The sequence below is a fragment of the Pogona vitticeps genome, chromosome 4 (genome assembly GCF_051106095.1).
Source record: "Pogona vitticeps strain Pit_001003342236 chromosome 4, PviZW2.1, whole genome shotgun sequence".
Classification (NCBI taxonomy): domain Eukaryota; kingdom Metazoa; phylum Chordata; class Lepidosauria; order Squamata; family Agamidae; genus Pogona; species Pogona vitticeps.
The window spans coordinates 1897502-1920989 of NC_135786.1; the positions used below are offsets into that span (position 1 = coordinate 1897502).

The window sequence follows — 23488 nt, forward strand, 5'->3', positions numbered from 1 at the left end:
AGCACATGAAAAATCTTAACTGCGTTCAGGGGTCGAACCAACTTTACTTAAATATAAAATGAAACAGTGATGTTATGATAGTTTTTAGTTTAAAATTGTCAATCTTCACAAATACAAAAGAGGTTTTTTGCGGTATGTTAAAGATAAGCAACTGATCAACTTTAGAGAAAAAGCTATAAATGGTTTTGATGTCCGGTGGGAGGGACAGGAGCGGCTCGCGGGCCATATGTGGCCCTCGGGCCGCACTTTGCCGAGGTCTGGCTTAGGATGAAGCGTGACAGAGCTAATCCCCGTTTGGAAGATGGGCCGCGAGCTCTCCTCCCACCAGAGCCATGACGGCAGGGCTGCATGTATGGCTGGGAGGAGCCGTCACCCAGGGGGGCTGGTTTGCCCAGCTCAGAAGAGGGCATCGGATGGTCTCTATCCCGCGGCCTTCAAACATTGGTCCTGCTCCTGCAAAGCTGAATCTTGCCCTCCTCTCCGCTCCTGACCCACATCCTCTCCCTGGATGGGTTAGTAAAACATTCACTCTAGCCCATGTTGTAATCATTGGCATTCCTCGTTTTTGGAGCAGGAATTGAATTGCAATCAGACTGACCAGTCAGTGGAGTCGTACTAAAGCTCAGGAAAACAGAAAAGTGGGGGTGAGATGGATGGACCCCCCTGGCAAAAGACACTGCCATTGGGGGGGGTCTTGATTGAAGCCCCTCTCTGGCGCAGGGATGGATCCGGGCTGTGTCCCGGGGTTTCCAAGGGGAGGGCAACCCCCTCCAGCCCTGATCCCTCGGCTGACCCTCTTCCCCCCCCCCCGTCTGGTCTGGACAGCTCCTGGGGGGAGGGGGAGGGGGCAATGGAATGGGCGGAGCTACCTCCAGGGGTTTCCTCCCGAGCCACCCCCCCTCAAGACTGCTTTCCTTTCCATGTCAGTTCTGGGAGTCAGGACTGATGGACATCAAGGAAATGTATGTTTTATTTCTAGGCCATGGATTTGCTATGATTAAGAAACATTTTGTCTTCTCGTTTCTTTCATGAAGATTATTATTTCCCTGTGATTTCTCTTTGTCTTTTATTCCTTTTTAAAACACGACTTTATTTTTATTTTTTATTTTTTTAAAACACGATTTTATTTTTATTTTACACGTTGCAAGGGTGGGAACACCCAAGGAGCCTTGACTCGAGACCTGCAGGTTCTGAACCTCTGGACTCCAGTGGACTCTGAGGTTTGCACTCTGTACATGCTCCAGAAAAGAGAGACACCCCCCCCCCGAAAGCCACACAGATCTGCATCTTCATGAATATAGATCACAACAAAGGTTTTTATTGAAATACATCAGTGGTTAACATGTGATTACTGTTGGAAAGCAATCTCTTATCCAGTAATAATAATAATAATAATAATAATAATAATAATAATAATAATAATAATAATAATACGATATGGATTTGGCTCAATCTTCGGTGTCATGTTTGTCCCCCTGCAAGGGAACCTCAGGGTGCAGAGGTGAGAGGCGATGGAGAGATTTCCTGATTCCCCACAGCAGCATCTCTTGTCATATTGTGTGCTTGGATTACAGGGGATTGACTGTCCGAATCCTGGATGTCTCGGACAACCCAGATAATGTGGTTGCTGACCTTGAGCCAGACATCCTGGAGAGGGAAGTCAAGTGGGCTTTAGAAAGCATGGCTAACCACAAGACCAGTGGAGGTGATGGCATTCCAGTTGTGCTATTTAAAATATGAAAAGATGATGCTGTGAAGGTGGTACACTCAATATGCCAGCAAATTTGGAAAACTCAGCAGTGGCCAGAGGACCTTATTTGGCCCAATCCCAAATAAGGGCAGTGCCAAAGAATGCTCCAACTACCGCACAATTGCACTCATCTCACACACCAGCAAGGTTATGCTCAAAATCCTCCAAGGTAGGCTTCAGCAGTATGTGGACTGAGAACTCCCAGAAGTACAAGCTGGATTTCGAAGGGGCAGAGGAACTCGAGACCAAATTGCTAACATGCGCTGGATTATGGAGAAAGCTAGAGAGTTCCAGAAAAATATCTACTTCTGCTTCATTGACTATGCGAAAGCCTTTGACTGTGTGGACCACAGCAAAATATGGCAAGTTCTTAAAGAAATGGGAGTGTCTGACCACCCTATCTATCTACTGAGAAACCTATATGTGGGACAGGAAGCAACAGTTAGAACTGGATATGGAACAACTGACTGGTTCAAAATTGGGAAAGGAGTACGACAAGGCTGTATATTGTCCCCCCGCTTATTTAACTTATATGCAGAATACATCATGCGAAAGGCTGGACTGGAGGAATCCCAATCCGGAATTAAGATTGCCAGAAGAAATATCAACAATCTTAGATATGCAGATGATACCACTCTGATGGCAGAAAGTGAGGAGGAATTAAAAAGCCTCTTAATGAGGGTGAAAGAGGAGAGTGCAAAAATTGTCTGAAGCTCAACTAGAAAAAAAAAGCTAATATCATAGCCACTGGTCCCATCACCCCCTGGCAAATAGAAGGGGAAGATATGGAGGAAGTGAGAGATTTTACAGTGGTACCTTGACTTACAAAATTAATCCGTATTGGAACGGTGGCTGTAAGTCGAAATTTTCATAAGTCGAACCACCATTTCCCTTAGGAATGCATTGAAAAGCGATTAATCCGTTCCTGCCCCCCCCCAATACCCCTAAAAAAAATAAAAATAAAACATTGTAGGCCCCTGGGCCTGCAAAAACAAAACAAAACAAAAACCCACATTGGAACAACTCCCATGCTGGGACTGCAAAAAAACAAACAAAAAACACCCAAAAATTAAGCAACACACAAACATACCCTCCAGTGAAAACCTCCCAGCCCAAACCCACCGAGAACAACTTTTTTAAAAGAAAAAAGGAGCAACTTACTGGTCCTAAGCCTCCCGGGGGGTCCCCCACCGCCGCGATCAGCGCCTTCGGAGGCCTCCCAGGGCTTCCCCACCACCATCGGAGGTCTGGCGGGAGTCCCCCGCTGTGGACAATGGTCCCTTTGGAGGCCCCAGGAGGCTTCCGAAGGGGCCTATCATCGCGGCAGGGGAACCCCTTCCAGGACTCTGATGGCGGTGGGGGACCCCCGGGAGGCTGAGCTCAGCCGGGATGGTCCAGCGGCTCCCCTCCCGGCGGCGGTGTCAGCAGTGGTGGTAGTCAGGGAGGCTGAGCCTCCCTTTTCCTAATCATTGGGGCGTAAGAGCTACAAAGAAGCAGCCTCTTCGCCACCAACGGTTTGAATTTCCCGCCCTCGACCTACGAACGTCCCTACTTACGGACATTTTGACTTATGAACAGCTCCGGCCACAAAATTTTGCATCGACTTACAGCTGGAGCTGTCCGTAGGTTGAAATATCCGCAAGTAGGGACGTTCGTAGGTCGAGGTACCACTGTACTTTCTTGGGCTCCATGATCATTGCAGATGGTGACAGCAGCCACAAAATTAAAAGACACCTGCTTCTTGGGAGGAAAGCGATGACAAACCTCAGCAGCATTTTAAAAAGCAGAGACATCACCTTGCTGACAAAAGTCCACATAAGTCATAGCTATGATTTTTCCTGCAGTGATGCATGGAATTGAGAGCTGGACCATAAAGAAAGCTGACCGCCGAAGAATTGATGCTTTTGAATTGTGGTTCTGGAGGAGACTCTTGAGAGTCCCCTGGACTTCAAAGAGAACAAACCTATCCATTTTGAAAGAAATCAACCCTGGGTGATCACTGGAAGGACAGATCCTGAAGCTGAGGTTCCAAGACTTTGGCCATCTCATGAGAAGAGAAGACTCCCTGGAAAAGGCCCTGATGTTGGGAAAGTATTGGAGCCTCAGCTTCAGGATCTGTCCTTCCAGTGAACACTCAGGGTTGATTTCCCTCAGAATGGATAAGTTTGTTCTCTTTGCAGTCCAGGGGACTCTCAAGAGTCTCCACCAGCAATACAATTCAAAAGTGTCAATTCTTTGATGGTCAGCCTTCTTTATGGTCCAGCTCTCACTTCCATACATCACTACTGGGAAAACCATAGCTTTGACTATGCGGACCTTTGTCGGCAAGGTGATGTCTCTGCTTTTTAAGATGCTGTCCAGGTTTGTTATCACTTTCCACCCAAGAAGAAGGTGTCTTTTAATTTTGTGGCTGCTGTCACCATGTGCAGTGATCACGGAGCCCAAGAAAGTAAAATCTGTCACTACCTCCATATCTTCCCCTTCTATTTCCCAGGAGGTGATGGGACCAGTGGCCATGATCTTAGTTTTTTTGATGTTGAGTTTCACACTGTTTTTGCACTCTCCTCTTTCGCCCTCATTAAGACGTTCTTTAATTCTTCCTCACTTTCTTCCATCAGAGTGGTATCATCTGCATATCCAAAGTTTTTGATATTTCTTCTGGCAAACTTCATTCCGGCTTGGAATTCCTCCAGTCCTGCCTTTCGCATGATGTATTGTGCATATAAGTTAAATAAGCAGGGAGACAATATACAGCCTTGTCGTACTCCTTTCCCAATTTTGAACCAATCTGTTGTTCCATATCCAGTTCTAACTGTTGCTTCCTGTCCAACGTATAGGTTTCTCAGGAGATAGATAAGGTGGTCAGACACTCCCATTTCTTTAATGACAAGCCATAGTTTGCTGTGGTCCACACAGTCAAAGGCTTTTGCATAGTCAATGAAGCAGAAGTAGATGTTTTTCTGGAACTCTCTGGCCTTCTCGGTCATCCAGCGCATGTTAGCAATTTGGTCTCTAGTTTCTCTGCCCCTTCGAAATCCAGCTTGTATGTGTGGGAGTTCTCGGTTTACATACTGCTGAAGCCTATCTTGTAAGATTTTGAGCATAACCTTGCTAGCGTGTGAAATGAGTGCAATTGTAGGGTAGTTGGAGCATTCTTTGGCACTCTCCTTCTTTGGGATTGGGACGTAGACCAATCTGTTCCAATCCCCTGGCCACCACTGAATTTTCCAAACTTGCTGGTGTATTGAGTGTAGCACCTTAACAGCATCATCTTTTAAGATTTTAAATACAGTAGTTCAACTGAAATGCCATCACCTCCACTGGTCTTGTGGTTAGCCATGCTTTCTAAAGCCCAGTTGACTTCACTCTCCAGGATGTCTGGCTCAAGGTAAGCAACCACACTATCTGGGTTGTCCGAGACATCCAGACAATTCTGATATAATTCCTCTGTGTATTCTTGCCGCCTCTTCTGGATGTCTTCTGTTTCTGTGAGGTCCCATTTTTGTCCTTTACCCTGTCATTCTTTGCACAAAATGTTCTCTCTCCAATTTTCTTCAACAGATCTCTGCTTTTTCCCTTTCTCTTATTTTCCTCCATATCTTTGCACTGTTCGTTTAAGAAGGCCCTCTTGTCTGATAATACTAATGATAATGATGATACTACTACTACTAATAATAATAAGATGATATGGGTTTGGCCCAATCTTTTAGGTCATTTCTGTCCCCAGGGCAAGGGAACCTCATCCTGTGTGTACGCAGGGAAACTCGCCCCGTGTGCCTCTCCAACAGGAACTGAATGGGCACCAGGAGCCTGTCCTGATGTGCCGGCCTGATGGAGAGGCTTGCTCTTCCAGGGACTAGCAGCAGATGATGGAGGGAGTTTGCTCTTCTGTTACATACACAGTCCCTGTTGGGGTCTGCCTTGTGGTTCTCTCTGACCTTCTCCTCCTCCAGGGCATCTGAAAGACCCCCTTCCTTCTGGGACTTCTCCTCTCCTGATGTGAAGGTTGAGGTTCCTCGTTCGCCTGCTGCACGGAGGCAGAACTGCAGCAGGGAAAGCGGGCGATGAATCCCCTTTTCTTTTCTTTTCCAGCCGCCCTCCCTGCGTCCGGGGCTTGATGGCATCCCGCTGGAGTCTCCCGTCTGCGTCTCCAACAGGATCTGAATGGGCACCAGGAGTGCGCCCTGATGTGCCGGCCTGCTGGAGATGTTTGCGCTTCCAGGGACTTGCAGCAGAGACAGCAGGTGATGGATGGAGTTTCCTCTCCTGTTCCATCCGCAGTTCCTCTTGGAGTCTCCCTTGTGGAGGGCTCCCCATCCATGGGTCTCCCAGACCCTTTCTTCCTCCAGGGCAGCTGAAACCCCCGTTTCCTTCTGCCACTTCCCATCTTCCTCTCCTGATGTGAAGGGTGAGCTTCCTCGTTCGCCTGCTGCTCAGGCGCAGAACTGCAGCACAGAAAGCGGGCGATGAATCCCCTTTTCTTTTCTTTTCCGCTCACCCTCCCTGCGTCCGGGGGCTGATGGCATCCCGCTGGAGTCTCCTGTGTGGAGGGCTCTCCGACCACAGTTCCCTCCAACCCTTTCTTCCTCCAGGGCAGCTGAAACCCCCGTTTCCCTCTGCCACTTCCCATCTTCCTCTCCTCAAGCGAATGCTGATTTTCCTGCTTTACCCCTCCACTCTTGAACAGGCCCTTGACCCGCTTGCCTCTCTCGTTTTTCCTCACGGGCTCCATGAGTTGGCGTCCCTCAGAGGTAGCGATGTCTCCCCCTCCGGTGACCCCAAATGATGGGGAGTGAACCTTTTTGATCACGGGACTTCGCCTCTTCTGTTTTTCAATCTCAGCAGTCAGGGCCTGTGGGGACCTCGGAAGCCACATTCTGTGTCCCAAATCCGCTTCGGAAGGAGCTGCGGGAGGCAGAAAGGGTCTCAAGGACTGAAGAACCCGGCTTGTCTCAATCCTTGTTCCCTCAGGCACTCGCCCCTTTGCTGGTCTTTGCTGATTGACCTGCCAGAAAGAGAAAACGAAAAGAAAATGAGAGTTTAAAAAAACCCAGTTTTCCCATTTTCTGTTTCTGGAGAACGGACACCAGATCCGTTTCCTGTCTCTATGCATGAGTAATGCAACAACCTACCTCAATGGGGGTGGAGAGGCTTGCCCTCTGTTCTTTTCTCCCCGTCCTTGTTCCCTCAGGCATTTGCCCCTTTGCTGGTCTTCGCTGATAGACCTACCAGAAAGAGCAAGATGTAGAGAAAGACCCAGCATGAATGAGAGGAAAGAAAAAATAGCTTTCCCATTTTCTTCTTCTGCAGAACAGACACCCGATCCGCTTCCTGTCTCTATGCATTTTGCTTACTTATGGAAAGCAAGCCCATAGCAGCAATGCCACAACCTACCTTCGCCTGGGCGCTGGAAAGCTGGGGTGGCCTTTCACGGGCAGCAAAGAGGCGCCTGAAACATCTCTTGATGGAGTCACAGAGGTTTTGAAGGAATTCAGAGAGGATGAAAATCTGGTAGCAAAATGTTATGAACAAAATGATAAGAATGAAGAGGAGGTATCGGAGGAGAGTTGCAAGGGCTTCCTTGAGAGTAACCGGACGCCTGCGCTGGGTCTGCTCCATCCTTGGATCAACACCGCTGCCGGAGCGTGGGTGACCCACCAAATAGATAGCAAAGTACCTCCTCATGGATCGAAAGGTGTTCTCAAACAAAGGAAAACTCTCCAGGAATTTCCAAAGGAGAACAAAGTGATAACATAATCTCATGAAAGCGGTGACAAGAAGAACGATGACATATCTGATCAGGGCTGTCAACATTTTCCCGAGAGCAACCAGGAGCTTGTGCCAGGTCTTGGCCATCACTGGATCAAGACAGCTGACTGAGCGCCTGTCACTCACCAGATGGAGGGTGGCTGTCCTGGACCAGAGGTTTAATTAAGGTGATGAACTGCATCACAACGTGACATCACAAAGAGGGGTCAGGGTCCTATTGCCCCTGTACCCCAAATATGGCAGGGCCTGTTGCCTCTGCGCCCCAAAAATGGCATAAAGAAAGAAAGAAAGACCAGAAGTTTATTAAGGTGATGAACTGCATCCCAACGTGACATCACAAAGAGTTGCCCCTTCACCCAAAAAATGGCAGGGCCTGTTGTCCCTGTACCCCAAAAATGCCAAGACAGGGCCTGCCTTGTTTTCCTGACTGGTCCCAAGTTGGAAACAAGGACACAAGTAGAGAGAAAGCCCTTGTCTCTGCTTTGGAACCATCGTTTCTCAAAATTCTTTGGACTCTTGCAATGGAAGCCTGCCTGAGTCAGGCCAGGTTGTGAGAGACCCCGGTCGAGTGGTCTCCGAAAGAGGACTCCAGGAAATGTTTGTAACCAAAATCACAGTAGAGACATATCTTTGTTTTTTATTTTAAAAAAAGTTATTTTAAATATTTAAATACTTTGCCTTCCTTCTGAAAAGGGCCGTTGGTGGCTTAGAAAATTAAAGGACTGCATGCTTGTGTGTGTGTGTGTGTGTGCGCGTGTGCGTGTGCGTGTGTGTGTGTGCATGTGGTCCCTCTGGGGTTCACATAGATTTGTAGGAAGTTCTTTTGCTATCAATAAAAATGGATACCAAAAACCACCATCCATACTATGGGATACCTACAAAGCTTTTTGACTATGCAGGGATCTCAACCCGTATGATCCTCTCCCAAATCTAATATTCAAATGATTATACTCTACCCTGGCTCAGTCAGAATTTACATATGATTCTATAGCCAGAACATCTTGATACGTATCCTGTTGCAAAGCTATGTAGAGAATGCCAGAAGCACATCGACAGCGCCGGTAGACGGCCACTGGAAAAAAGTCCCTGCTTCCGTTTCGAGGTACCTCATTGCACACCCAAGGAGCCACTCTGTACCCGGGAACGTGTGTGGTTCGGGTGCGTCTTTATCTCTTCTTTGCAGAGTACAGCAGAGTACGGCGCAGATAAACGACCACAATGCTGCTTTTCTCGGTGGTGTATTTACAAATAATTTACAGTATTTACAGGACATACATACAGCTTTGTATCATCAACAGCATCAGCATACAGTGTTCAAACCGACAGAGTGACACGCAGAAATTGAGTAATAGAGGAGAGAGTGAACAGTGTTCTCTGACTACTTTTATACATAAGTCCAGCCTAGTCTGTCCAATCATAAAGTGGTGATCTCATCTACTCAGGTGTGTTCATCAAGTATTGCAGTGCAGTTGCATCAGCCAGGTCTAGAGGAAGTGATGTCATCTGTCTTGTTCTGTGCACACACACACACACATATATCAATTTTCAGGCAATGAAAAAATATACCTTAACACTCCCCCTATTTTGAATTGCATGAATCCGTTACTTATTAAACATTACACATTCCCATTGCATCTATGCACATTTCATGTTTCTGAGCACATAATGGTTTTGTTAAAATGTCTGCCACATTCTCTTCAGTGCTACAATACTGTAACTCAATTAACTTTTCTCTAATAGCTTCCCTCACATTATGATATTTTATATCAACATGCTTACTTCTGCTCTTTATTCTATCAGAATTAGCCATGTGTATGCATGTTGTATTATCCTCCATTACCTTTATCGTGTCATCAGTTTTGCATTGCAGATCTTTTATTAACTGTTTATACCACATCAATTCTGAACATAATTCAGACAAAGCTGCAAATTCTGCCTCTGAAGTTGAGGTAGCCACGGACCCTTGTTTCCTTGACTTCCAACCAATTATGCTGTTTCCAAGTCTGACGACAAACCCAGTCATTGATTTCCTGTCAGTTTCATCGTTGGCCCAATCGCTATCTACATAGGCTGACAACTTTAAACTCTTTGATGCCTTCAATATTAAGTGGTAATTACACGTTCCCTTTAAATATCTAAATATTCTTTTCACACCTTGCCAGTGTTTTTCTTTTGGATTTGCCACATATCTACTAAGGATGTTTACTGACGCTGCAATGTCAGGACGCGTCCAATTGGCCAAGTACATTAAACTGCCAATTGCAGAGTGGTATAACTCTTGGTCCTCAAATTCTTTGCTTATTTCATCTTCTTTCTGAAAATCTACTACCATAGGGGTATTTACACATTTGCACTCTTCCATGTTATACTTTTCTAGCATTTGTTTTATTTTTAGTTCTTGGCTTAACTCAAACCCCTTTTCTGTTTTCTTTATTTGTACGCCTAGGTAATTTTGTATGGGGCCCAGACTTTTAAATTCAAATTTCTTTTTTAATTGTCTTTCAAATAGCTCTACTTGACTGTGGTCTTTGGTTATGAAACATAGGTCATCTACATAAGCAAGCAGTACATTCAACTCATTACCTACTTTCTTGGTGTACATGCAAGGATCCGCCAGACTGTTTTTGTAACCTAAATTTACCAATACATGATGTAAACAGTCATTCCAGTTTCTGGCGGATTGTTTGAGGCCATAAATGGATTTATTTAATCTGTATACTAATTCTGGTTTGTCACCTTGGAAACCTGGTGCTTTCGCCATGTACAATTCTTCTTTTAAATCTGCATTCAAGTAAGCAGTAGTAATATCGTAATGGTGAATCACATAATTTTTGGCGGCAGCAAATGTGAGTGCAGCTCTTAGTGTTTCAGACCTAACTGCTGGCGAAAATACCTGGTCATAATGTTCAAATCTTTTCTGTGTGAAACCTTGTGCCACTAACCTTGCTTTATATCTGAAATTTCCATCATTTTGTAACTTCCTTTTAAACACCCACTTACATCCTATTACCTTGTTTTTTGCTGGCAGTTTGGTCTCAGAGAATACATTGTGTTTCTTCATGGACTTCATTTCTTCATCCATGGCCTCCATCCATTTCTTCTTTTCTAAATCAGGTAGCTTTAAGACATCTTTATAATTTTTAGGCTCAACATACACATTACATACTGTAACACCACCCAAACCATATCTTTGTGGTGGAACCCCTTTGTTAGCCCTCTGAGACCTTCTGGGACTATGTGTCTGATTCTCTGACTGCCTACTTGTGTGAGCTTCATGTTCTTCATCTTCTTTTCCTTCATCATCTGTAGCAGGCCCTTCTTCTTCTGCAGTAGCTTCTTCTTCTTCATCGACATCTGCCTCGTTATCTGTGGCATCTTCATCATAGGGTTCCTCATCTCGCATCTGTGTTCCTGTCTTTCTAATTTGGTTTCTTCTTGAGTGCAGAGGAATGTATAATTGTGAATTGGCATGTACCTGGTCCCAGTTCTCACCCTCATTGAAACTAGCAGACCTTGATATGATCACGCCCCTGTTGCCATCAAAAAACCTGTAAGCTTTGCTGTTTGGTTCATAACCCACAAAAATTAATTTTCTCGTTTTACTTTTACCTTTTCTTCGTAGCTGTCTTGGTATGTGCACAAAAGCCGTGCACCCAAACACGCGTAAGTACTTCATACATGGCTTCTTACCGTATAATAGAAAGTATGGCGTTTCATCTATGGCAGAAGAATAGATTCTGTTAACAATAAAATTACTTGTGAGTATTGCTTCACTCCAAAGCCCATGTGGCAGTTTAGCATCTGCAAGCATTGAGTCTTTCATCTCCTGCAATACTCTGTTCCTTCTTTCTGCAACCCCATTTTGAAAGGGACTATAAGGGCTTGTCAACCTGTGTCTAATGCCTAGACTCTCCAACCACCTCTGAAACCTGTGGTTTGTAAACTCTGTGCCCCTGTCTGTTTGTAGCTGAGCTACCTTGAGGCCAAATTTTCTCTCTGTTGCAACCAACCATTTTCTGAATGTGTCAAAAACTTCTGTCTTAGACTTTAACGTATAACAAAAAGAAAATCTCGAAAAATCATCAGTAATTACCATACAAAATCTCGCTCCCCCTAGCGATGGTGGGAATGGTCCCATTAAATCAGTATGCACTAATTCAAAAGGTCTAGTAGTAATTCTATCAGTTTTCTTTCCTTTTGGAGCTATACATGTTTTACTTGCTTTGCAAACTGCACAGTCCAGGTAATTATGACATTTCTTCAAACTTACATCCCTGGCTAAGTGCTCCATCTTTTGTATTGTTCTAAAATTTGCATGACCCAACCTCCTATGCAACAAGTGTATGCAATTATCATGTTGTGGTCTGTTCACTTGCAATGTGTTTGCACCTTCATGTGCCTGGCTCTGTAAGAAATACAATTTATTTTCTTGCCTCACTTTTGCAATTAAAGTGCCCTCTTTCTTTATCACACACTCCTGTTTTTCAAAACTTACAGCAAACTTCTGATCTACCAAAGACGCAATAGAAATAATGTTAAATTCTAAACCTGGAGTGTAATAGACTTCCCTTATCTCAGTTTTCAATGCAGAGACGTACACAGTTCCTTTGCCTTTGACCGCCACCTGCTGGCCGTTCGCCATCGTCACATGCCGTAGATCAGATTTACCTATAAAAGAAAACATTTCTAAAGAATTAGACAAATTTTCTGCAGCTCCAGAATCTAACAGCCATCTAATCATCTCTGTTTTGTTGCTGCTTCTTGTGTCATTCGTTACTGAAGAGATTTGTCCCACGTTGTCTCTTCTTTGAAATCTCCTGGAGCCCTTTTTTCTGTAGACTCTATGGTCCGGAGGACTTCCGGTCACATCTCTATGATTTGGAGGACTTCCTGTTGCATCACAGTCTTTCCGGAGATGATTGGTGGAACCGCACAAGAAGCAAGCTTTTGTCATCAGGACTCGCCCCTTTTGTTCTTCCGCGGCACGTCTGCTGGCTTCCGGATATCCATCCCGTCCAGCCTCCACGTGGCTTTGGCGTTTATTCATTTTTCTTTCCTGTAAATGCTGTTCCTCCTGCAAAATTCTACTCGAAACATATTCCAAAGTTAGCTGAGCATCTGTTAACGATTCCAAGCTTGTTATCAGCATAGAATAAGAGTCATTTAACGAGCTAAGAAGTATATAAACCTGCTGCTCTTGGGGAAATACAACGTTCATGAGTTGAAGCTGATTGAACATGTCTTTCATATTTTTTAAGTGCTCCGATGCACTCTGCCCCGGCTGCATTCTGCACTGGAACAATTTTCTGGTAAGTGCTATTTTTGTTCCAGTTGTTTCTCGCTGATAAATCCCTTTTAGTCTATTCCAGACTTCCCGGGCTGTTGTTAGTCCCTGTATATGAACTAAAATGGTATCTTCAAGGGACAACACTAAAGTTGCTAGAGCTTTCTCACTCTGCTCCAATTCCTCATCATCGGGCTGCGCTGGGGGGTTAATAATGTAGCGCCATAATGACTCTTTTCTTAGCAGCATCTCGGATTTTACTGCCCACGTTTTATAGTTCTGCTCATTTAGCCTGTTTATAGCCAGAGCACCAACTCCTGAGCTGTATGTTGCCATTGTCCTGTCTCTCTGAAGCCTTTCTGTTCTCTGTACCTTCCCCACAGACGAACTAGCTTCTGTCTCGCTGTCACTGCTCTCCTCCTCTTTTTTCATTTATTTATTCTTCCCACGTTGCACAACGTTTACTCACCACCTTTTATCTTGCGCAGCGGGAGCGTGCTGGGCGCATAACCTCTGTACCCGGGAACGTGTGTGGTTCGGGTGCGTCTTTATCTCTTCTTTGCAGAGTACAGCAGAGTACGGCGCAGATAAACGACCACAATGCTGCTTTTCTCGGTGGTGTATTTACAAATAATTTACAGTATTTACAGGACATACATACAGCTTTGTATCATCAACAGCATCAGCATACAGTGTTCAAACCGACAGAGTGACACGCAGAAATTGAGTAATAGAGGAGAGAGTGAACAGTGTTCTCTGACTACTTTTATACATAAGTCCAGCCTAGTCTGTCCAATCATAAAGTGGTGATCTCATCTACTCAGGTGTGTTCATCAAGTATTGCAGTGCAGTTGCATCAGCCAGGTCTAGAGGAAGTGATGTCATCTGTCTTGTTCTGTGCACACACACACACACATATATCAATTTTCAGGCAATGAAAAAATATACCTTAACACACTCTTCCATAAATAGCCAATGAGTCAGAAGTTGGGAGCCTGGCTCTCCACTGGGCAGGGACTGGGAGGCTACCACAAGGAGGCTTTGATGGGGTGGAAGACCAGAGAGTTGTGCCATGAAAGGTTTGATGCAAGGACAGCAGCTGCTCACGAGCATTGCAGTGGCACCTCTCCCGTATCGTTCCTGTTGCCCAACACGGGCTACCCAAGGGGGACAAAACAAAATCCCAAATCCACAAGGGCTCCCCACGGCCCTCGTTACGGCCAATTATCATTCTATGAAACAGTGCACTAATGTTTTGTGTTCTTTAGATCTACACTGATGGAGAAATCTGAAAAATTTGAAAGCTGAGACATTGTTGTGGAATGCTTGTTGCGATGTGCTGTCAACTCACACCTCCCACTCGTGGCCACCCCTCCGAATGAGCGATCTCTAGCATGCTCTCTCTTCAACAGCCCTGCTCTGCGCTTCTAGACTCAAGCCTGTGGCTTCCTTTGGGGCGTCACTCCATCTCGTATGGGGTCTTCCTCTTTTCCTGCTGCCTTCAACTTTTCCCAGCATGAGGGTCTTTTTCTGCCTTCTCATGATGTGCCCAAAGTAGGACCGCATCTTCCGTTTTGTCCTGTTTGCTTCCAGACCAACTTGTCAATCTTTCTGGCAGTCCAGGGAAGCAGCAAAGCTCTCTTCTGGCACCACTTTTCAAACGAATCAGTTTTTTTCCCCTGACAGCTTTATTTCCTGTCCAACTTTCACACCCGCACCTGATGAGCAGAAATACAACAGTTTGGCCTTAGTCTCCAGTGACACCTCCTCGCACTTGAGGATCCTATCTCATGTCTTCATGGCTGCCCTTCCCCGTCTCATCCTTCTTCTGCTCTCTTGGTTGCCCTCTCCCTTTGGATGGATGATTAAACCATAGATTGCCGTAAGGAATATCAACAACCTCAGATATGCAGATGATACCACTCTGATGGCAGAAAGTGAGGAGGAATTAAAGAACCTCTTAATGAGGGTGGCCGGGTAGGTGGGGCTCGTCAGCCATGGAAGGCAGCCCATCTAGGAGAAGGAAAACTCCAATTTCAAACCTCCACTGCCTTGTGGCTATATCCACTCATGGAAACAGCTTCAGGAGTTAACCTCGAGGCAAAATCCGGAGCTGGAGTCCCGAAGGCAGCTTGTGTCGTTCTGCCAACTCCTGCGACGTCGCTGGAACCAGTTGTATTGGCTCTTGCCTTTCCATTGGACTATTTCAGCAATGTGGAGAGGGGGGATCTGCTGCTTGGGTAACAGCTTATTACTTTACCCAGGCTTCATGCTCTGGAGAGGACACTCCTCAATTCAGAGCATGTTACCATAGTCTCTTGACTATTTCCCATCACCTCCTGGGAAATAGAAGGGGAAGATATGGAGGCAGTGACAGATTTTATTTTCCTGGGCTCCATGATCACTGCAGATGGAGACAGCAGCCATGAAATTGTCATCTGCTTCTTGGGAGGAAAGCGATGACAAACCTTGACAGCATCTTAAAAAGCAGAGACGTTTATTTATTCATTCATTTATTTGTTTGTTTGTTTGTTTATTACATTTCTGGCCCATCCATCTAGTCACATAGACTACTCTGGATGGCCAACAACATATCATCACCTTGCCAACAAAGTTCCTCATAGTCAAAGCTATGTTTTTTCCAGAAGGCGATGTATGGAAGTGAGAGCTGGACCATAAAGAAGGCTGACCGCCAAAGAATTGATGCTTTCGAATTGTGGTTCTGGAGGAGACTCTTGAGAGTCCACTGGTCTGCAAGGAGAACAAACCTATCCATTCTAAAGGAAATCAACCCTGAGTGCTCACTGGAAGGACAGATCCTGAAGCTGAGGCTCCAATACTTTGGCCATCTCATGAGAAGAGAAGACTCCCTGGGAAAGACCCTGATGTTGGGAAAGTGAGAGGGCAAGAGGAGAAGGGGACGACAGAGGACGAGATGGCTGGACAGTGTCATCGAAGCGACCAACATGAATTTGACCCAACTCCGGGAGGTAGTGGAAGACAGGAGGGCCTGGCGTGCTCTGGTATTCTCCCTCAGACAGTTGCAGGAGAAATGCAGGGAACAACAACAGCCACTCTTTGTGGCCTTCATAGATCTCACAAAGGCCTTTGATTTGGTTAGCAGGGACGGACTTTTTAAAATACTTCCCAAGATTGGATGTCCACCTGAACTCCTTAACATCATCAGGCGCTTTCATGAGGAAATGAAGGGCACTGTAGTTTTTGATGGCTCAACATCAGATCCCTTTGATATCCGAAGCTGAGTAAAACAAGGCTGTGTGCTCACGCCAACCCTGTTTGGGATCTTTTTTGCTGTCCGGGAAAACGAATGGAACGAAGCACAGAATTACCCAAACACAACATGTCTGACTGCAGCTCCCATTATCCCCCCAGACAGAAGTCTTGTGGATGATGGAATTTATACTCCAATGTATCTCTAGGGTCACCAGGGTGCACGGGAGGCAGCTCTACCCAGTGAACCAGCCTGCCTCATCCTTGAGGTGAGTTGGCAAGTAGCTTCCCCCTGGTCACCTGTGCAATGTTTTGTCAGGAAAGGAAGGCTGGGCGGGAAGGAGGTCACGCCTTGTCCTCACTGGCCTTTTTCTTTCTTTCTTTTTCCTGATTCCATTCCAGCTTCCATTGTTTTCCTGGAGATGCCCAAAGGGAAGAGGTGGGACGCCAGGACTGTAGGTTGTACAAGCTGCTCCACGCGTGTTCTGGGACGAACGTGGCATGGCCTTTAGTCCACCCCGAGTTGCTCTGCAGGATTGGGAAGAGCCGATCAGGGCCGACATCCGCCATTTCTGGTCCATCCGCCAGGACGATGAGAAGTTCACCGGCAGAGCCGTGGCCAGGATCCTCCACGGCATCGATAAGAACTGCGAGCCTCTTGGGTGTGGGTGTGGGTGTGTGCATGTGTGGGTGTGTGCATGCGCGGTGGCTCCTTTGAAGATGTCGGCCACTCTCGTTACAGGAGTCATCCTCTCGGGCGCTCCTCTCTGCTGCGCCATCCAAGACGCAGGGTCAGGTGCGGACGTGGCTCTGGAGTCCACAAGAACCATAAAAAGGGTCGTTGGCCGAGCCCCTTCCAGCGGGGCCTGTCAGAGAGGATCAGGGCCCTGTGGCCGCTAAGCCCACTAAATGGGTCAACTGGAAGAGGTCGGCCAGGCAGGGCCGGAAGAAGGGCTGAGGGAGACCTTCTGAAAGCTCTTCGAGAAATGACGGCGGTCTGGAGGCCGAGTCCCGCCAACCGGACTTCTCTCTTGGTCGGCTGAAACTTTGCGCCTCTCCTCCAGCAGCCGCCTCTTCAGTCTGAGGAGAGTCGGAGGGTCTCTCCGGGAATCTCCTACCGACTCTCCTCAGACTGAAGAAGCTACTCGGAAGAGGAGGAGAGAAAGTCTTCAACCTAATCAGAAAGAGGTCCAGTGGCCAGGACTCGCCTTCCAGAGAACCACACAATGTTTACATCCTTCTGCTTCCACTTAGAAAGGGACTCTGGGGTAGCTGTGTGAGGAGAATAGAATTGCTGGTTTTACTGCTAGTTTGATGTGGGTTTTAGGGTTACAGTGTTGGACTACGGTAGGGGGAGGCCCAGGTTCACATCTCCGCTTCGGCATGAAATTCTCTGGGGCACCTCGGACACATCACTCGCTCTTTCTGTCAGCCTGACCCCCTTGACAGGACGGTTGCGAACACAAAGGCAGGGGAGGAAAGCCAGGTACGTCTCTCATGGAGAGACAGGTGAGAGAGAAACGGGATTCATAAAGTTGCCTGACGGTTCGTTAGTCAGACTCCTATTGGACAGTGCCCAAGCCATCCCTAACCACACACCCCACACTGCCATGGCTCAACGCATCCCCTTGGCACTTCCTTCTAAAAAGGTCTCATCGTGTTTTTCTAAGGGAAGACAGCTATTGATGTATATTTTGAAAAATCTTAAGAAGAAAGCTGCTTGGAAGGCTTCTCTGTGTACGAGACAGCAAACCAGGAAATACTGTGAATTAAGGCACGGCGAGTTCCTGAAAAACAGGGAATAAGATCCCTGGACGTCGTGTGTGTTTTGGCTCTTGCTTGGGAGAGATTGGCAAAAGGACCGCGGGCTGCCCATGGATAGGCGTTCATCAGGAATAAAGGCAGCGTCAGAAAGGAAGGAAGAAAGTCCGTGTGTCCATCCCTCTCCGAGCGCTAGAGGTACCTGTAGGGTCTGAAGGGAAGGGAAGTGGCCGGTGCTGGTGAAGGACAAAAGCTCAGGGCTGGGGCAGAAGAGAGGTCTGGAGGCACCCTCGGAAAGGGCGGCCCCATCCAACCTGCCTGGGGCCAGGCTCCTCCGATCCTCTGATTCGCGGCTGCCTTCTCCTTGGAGGGGAGAAGGGACCACCTGGGAGCCTTTCCGTGCGAGCAGGTCCCTCTTCCTTCCCAGCTGTTGGTCCAGTGCTCGAAAAAGTTAGGTTCTTTTTGGGAACTCCAGTTTCCAGAATCCCACCGTCCGCAGGGCCCCGGGGAGCAATGCCGAGTTTGGTCTTGGGAGGGGAAGGTCTCTGTCCTTCCACCAAGGACCTCGTTTTCTCTGAAGCAGAAGAACCTGGCTGGTACCTTTAGCCCCTGAAGCCCAAGCCGCTGACTGTTCGGAAGCTCACCGGCGCGTTGTCGCTTTTCGTTGAGAATGACCGAAACGCCTCTGTCCGGACAGGAAGCCCATGCTCCCCTGCTCAGGTTGAGGGCAGAGACCGGCGTTTCTGGAGGAAGGACCTCCGGTTTGACTTCAACCAGATTATGCGCTTAGCCACGGAGGCGATTGTCCACTGGAACTGAGTTGAGCCGCCACAGACATGACGAGAGACGAACTCCTATAGCAAAGACGACTGTCCATTGATGGAAGAGCTGTAAGGGCTGCTGTGTCTCTCCGCCGAATTTCCTTTCTTCCGCAGAGCAGATTTGAGTCAAAATGGGGAATGAAGTCAAATTCCCTTTTGCCCTGAAATAAACCGGGTTTTGTTTTTACCTACAGACTTTTCCACCGCCTGTCTCTGAAGCTTTCTTTTTAATGTTAAATATATATTTTTAAATTCATCTTAGCCTCTTCTTGAGGCTCCATCATCAGCTTTCCTTCCTTCCTTCCTTCCTTCCTTCCTTCCTTCCTTCCTTCCTTCCTTCCTTCCTTCCTTCCTTCCTTCCTTCCTTCCTTCCTTCCTTCTATTCATCATCAGATCCTTCTTTCCTTCTATCCATCATCAACGCCTTCCTTCCTTCCTTCAGGTTACTCTGCTGCAGTCTTCAGAACATTTCTAGGTTTAACTGTCTTGGTGTGGGGTAAGGAAACAGTTAAGACCTGGCTATTTGGACAAGCTTTCCCTCCTGCCGTATCTTAAATTTTGACATTTTGCCATCTTGGATTCATAGTATACGTTTATTGGTTTCACTTTTTGTAAAAAAAAAATTAAAAAAAATTGTAATCCTGCCCAGAGTAGATCTTTGGTCTTGATAGGCGGGGTAGAAGTCTAAAACATAATTAATAAATAAATAAACAAATTTCTGTCAGAAATGCTGTCTAAAATCTAGAGGAGGATAACAGGAACTGGACAAGGCAAGTGGGGTCTCTCGTTTTTTCGGTGTTCTGGCAGGGAAGAGAAAGCTGTGTGCCTTCCATCTGAACTGTAACCAAGAACAGAACTGGTGTCTGAATGATGTTTGCCACAGTCATCATCACAACAATGGGATTAGATTAACCTTCTCATCTCCTTACAGCCTTTTCCAGTGGAATCACGTCCTTCTTCCGAATGTTGCAAGAGGCTTCCAGATGTGTTTGTTGGACAGAGAAAGCCGGGCTAGAGGAGGTCTAACCCTTTGCCACGGTTTTATACTGCTGTTCTTATGATCTATTTCTGTCTTGATTTTGACCCCGCTTCTGGTGCCCTGCCAAGACCTTAAGTTGGACGGAGGCGGATTTGGAAACTTGCCTCCAACTACAGCGGAGGAAATAAGAGGAAAGTTCATCTGTTAAGATGCTTTTGATGATCCTTTTGGGGAAAGGACAGGACGTTCCCGAGAAGGAGAAGCTGCTGGCTTGGCTGCTTCTGTGGCTTCTCTCTCTGTTGTCCACCCTGGAGACCAAGCCCCACCGATCCGTTTTCCATGAGCAGGATTGACCCTCGGCTTGGGAAGATGCTTCTTCTTCCTTGGGCCCCCCCTCCCCTGAGGCTTGACCCCATGGCTGCAAAAGCAAACTGTCTACAGTGTTCCTAATTTAGTGGAAGCATCCTCATCATCACCACCACCAGGACCACTGTGGGAGATGAAACACCCCCCCCCCCAGATACTGCATACTTTTCAGGACTGGATGAAAGGCATGTGACGCTGGGCTGGAGAAGTGGGGGACCTGGGGGGGGGGGAGAGAAGACGCCTAGAAAAACAGGAGCCCCACGAGGGCCATTTTCCAGACTCAGTTGGGGCACAGAATGCAGGCGTTCCAGGAGGGGGCTACTCCCTGCCACCTCCGCCCCTGCACCCCACATATAAAAAGGGCCACCGTTCCTCAGCTCTGAAGACCTCCTGCAGCAGTCCAGGGATGCAGGAGTGTAAGGGAAGGAAGGAAGGAAGGAAGGAAGGAAGGAAGGAAGGAAGGAAGGAAGGAAGGAAGGAAGGAAGGAAGGAAGGAAGGAAGGAAGGAAGGAAGGAAGGAAGGAAGGAGAAGATGGAAATGGAAGGAAGGAAGGAAGGAAGGAAGGAAGGAAGGAAGGAAGGAAGGAAGGAAGGAAGGAAGGAAGGAAGGAAGGAAGGAAGGAAGGAAGGAAGGAAGGAAGGAAGGAAGGAAGGAAGGAAGGAAGGAAGGAAGGAAGGAAGGAAGGAAGGAAGGAAGGAAGGAAGGAAGGAAGGAAGGAAGGAAGGAAGGAAGGAAGGAAGGAAGGAGCTGATCATGGATGGATGGATGGATGGATGGAAGGAAGGAAGGAAGGAAGGAAGGAAGGAAGGAAGGAAGGAAGGAAGGAAGGAAGGAAGGAAGGAAGGAAGGAAGGAAGGAAGGAAGGGAGGGAGGAAGGAAGGAAGGAAGGAAGGAAAGAAGGAAGGAAGGAAGGAAGGAAGCCCTCCCAAGGCCGGACAGCCTCCCTGTCTCCATGCAATTCCTTTTAAAAAAATCCCCACTCCTTCCTCACCAAAGAAGGACCCCTTCCTTTCTCCCGAGGGTTCGTTCATCCACACTTCTTATGTGCTCCTGATAAAGAGGGGGTTCCACTTCCCTTTGTTTTGGGTATGTTTAACGGATCGACATGGCGTGACTGGAGTTACGTGAATAGATCTCTTCCTCTTCCCTTCCACTTCAGGGTTATTCTCCTTCGCTTGGGAGCCTTCCCCCTTCCTTCCTTCCTTCCCCTCCCTCCCTCCTTCCTTCCTTTAATCCATCAGCAGCTCCTTCCTTCCTGCAAGGAATTAGAAGGCAAATGGGACTTGTAGTCATAGAGAGATGGAGTCTGTTAAGTGTCCTGTGTCGTTTGGATTGAAGCCACTGAACATCTTCCCGGATCCTGTTGCTCAGAGTTGGCTCTTCCTGGCCCCAAGATAAGGAGCGAGGTTGGAGAAGATCAAGGGGAAGACCGAGCACCGCATTCCTCCTAATTGGGACGAGATAAGCCGCCTGCAGATTGCATGTGAAATAGGGGCGGTGAACTGGGTTACCCCCTCATCATCCTAATTGGTTCATACTTTGGAAGTGTAAGAAAGAACATGCAGGTCCAGAGACAGGTAGAAAAATGGTGGTTTCATGTCTGTGGCAGGTGAATGTTGGGGGGGGGAGAGAGGGGGGGTTGTCTTTTTGAAAGAAAGTGGGGGAGAGATTAGCCCAGCTTCTCTAGAATGCTAAGATGCAGAATGTTTGCCAAGATGATGACTTCACATAGATTTAGTTGTTATTTTAACCTAAGAAGAGTAAGCTTATTTGAATCATAGTGACTGTTTGGTTCTGATCATGCCTCATCATGCTTTTTAAGTGGCAACTGTATTTTAATGGAACTACTTAATTTTCTTAAAAAAACAATTCTCCTTCAACAAAGGACTTGTCTCTTGACCAGCAGGACTGCACCTACAACCAGTGTGGAGGGGAAGGGCCACTCATTGCTACAGTACAGTAAAGGTCCTACCTAGCCAGTCTGTTGTGCCGTCTAAGGGAGCACACCGTCAAGGGTTGATTGCCTTGTCAGGAGGCAAGAGGTCCTATTTCAGGTCGAGCTTGTCCATTGGGCAAGGGCTACACACTTCTGAGGTCTCAGCGTAAAAGTGGTGGTTGCTTGCGCCTACAGTGACTCCTCGCCTGAGATGCTCTCTCTCTTTAGGGAAAAGTGATTCTGGCACTTCCTTCCTTTAATCCATCATCACCTCCTTCCTTCCTTCCTTCCTTCCTTCCTTCCTTCCTTCCTTCCTTCCTTCCTTCCTTCCTTCCTTCCTTCCTTCCTTCCTTCCTTCCTTCCTTCCTTCCTTCCTTCCTTCCTTCCTTCCTTCCTTCCTTCCTTCCTTCCTTCCTTCCTTCCTTCCTTCCTTCCTTCCTTCCTTCCTTCCATCTTCAGCTCCTCCCTCCCTTCTCCCTTCCATCCTTTCCTCCCTCCCCTCCCTCCTTCCTTCCCTCCATCCCCTCCTTCCATCCATCCATCCCCTCCCTCCCTCCTTCTTTCCTTCCTTTCCCCCCTTTGTCTCTTTTGCAGCCTGGTTCTTTCCAGCTGTGCCCTCACCTAGTATGCCTCTGTCCCCAATGAGCCTGACTCTCATGGGGATTCTCATGTACACCTCGAACATCCTCCTCCGCCCTCAGGGAGGGTGCCTTGCGTCTACTTCCCCTTGCAGGGGGGAGAGAGGGCAGAGGATGGGGAGGGCAGGAAAGAAAGGGAAGGCCACCCCTCCTTTCCCACCAAGGGGGCAGGGGATCGAAATGTGCCACCCAGGAAGGCAGGAACCATGAGCCACTGTTCGGATGAGAGTCCGTGAACCTGGAAACCTCCACATTTTGAAAAACCCTCTTGCACCACCTCATTACAGAACAGCTGGGGCGCTGAGTAGCTTCGGCCTCTGGCTGCGGAGCCAGTGGTTGGGGGGTCGATTCCCCCAGGGTGCCTCGTTGGCAGGGGCTAGACGGGAGGATCCGGCAGAGGGTGGGTCCCTTCCAGCTCTGCCGTTCTCTGGCGATGACGGCATTTATTGGCATGCAACCCTTGGCGAGACCAACTTTGGCCACTCCGCCAGTGCCCACGGGACTGAGCAAGGTTCAGATCCTGCTCTGACCCAGCAGGAGAAACTGATCCCATGCTGGTATTTTTGTTGAGGTCTGTCCTGTTTCTCTACGACGAGCAGGAGGACGGTCCACCTCTCCTCTGCCTGGACAATGCCATGGGGCGGTAGACCTTCCGGTCTGCTCCTCCCTCAAGGTCCCTCAGCCACCTTCTGAGGCTGGACCCAGGTGTTCAAAGAGAAGGACACCTTCAGCTCCTATTAATTCACTTTGAAAAAGAGGCGGAGGGGATGCCGTCACCACTTGCAAGTAACGGGTTACAGTGGACCCCTGACTTACAGACGGCTTGACTTACAGACTTTTCGAGTTACAGACTTCTCTGGCCGCAAAATTTAGGTTTGACTTGCAGCCTGAGAATTGACTTACAGACCAGAAAAAAAACCAAAATGGAACAAAAATGGCCTGTTACGGGATT

General features: G+C 47.5%; 1 long non-coding RNA gene across 1 annotated transcript; it reads right to left on the reverse strand.

Moving 5' to 3' along the window:
* Window positions 1–8741: 8741 nt before the first annotated feature.
* Window positions 8742–12369, reverse strand: LOC144588809 (uncharacterized). Its single transcript, XR_013544522.1, has 2 exons — window positions 10530–12369; window positions 8742–9032 (listed from the first exon to the last, which is right to left on the reverse strand). It is a non-coding gene; the product is annotated as an uncharacterized LOC144588809 (long non-coding RNA).
* Between the last annotated feature and the right edge of the window lie 11119 nt (window positions 12370–23488).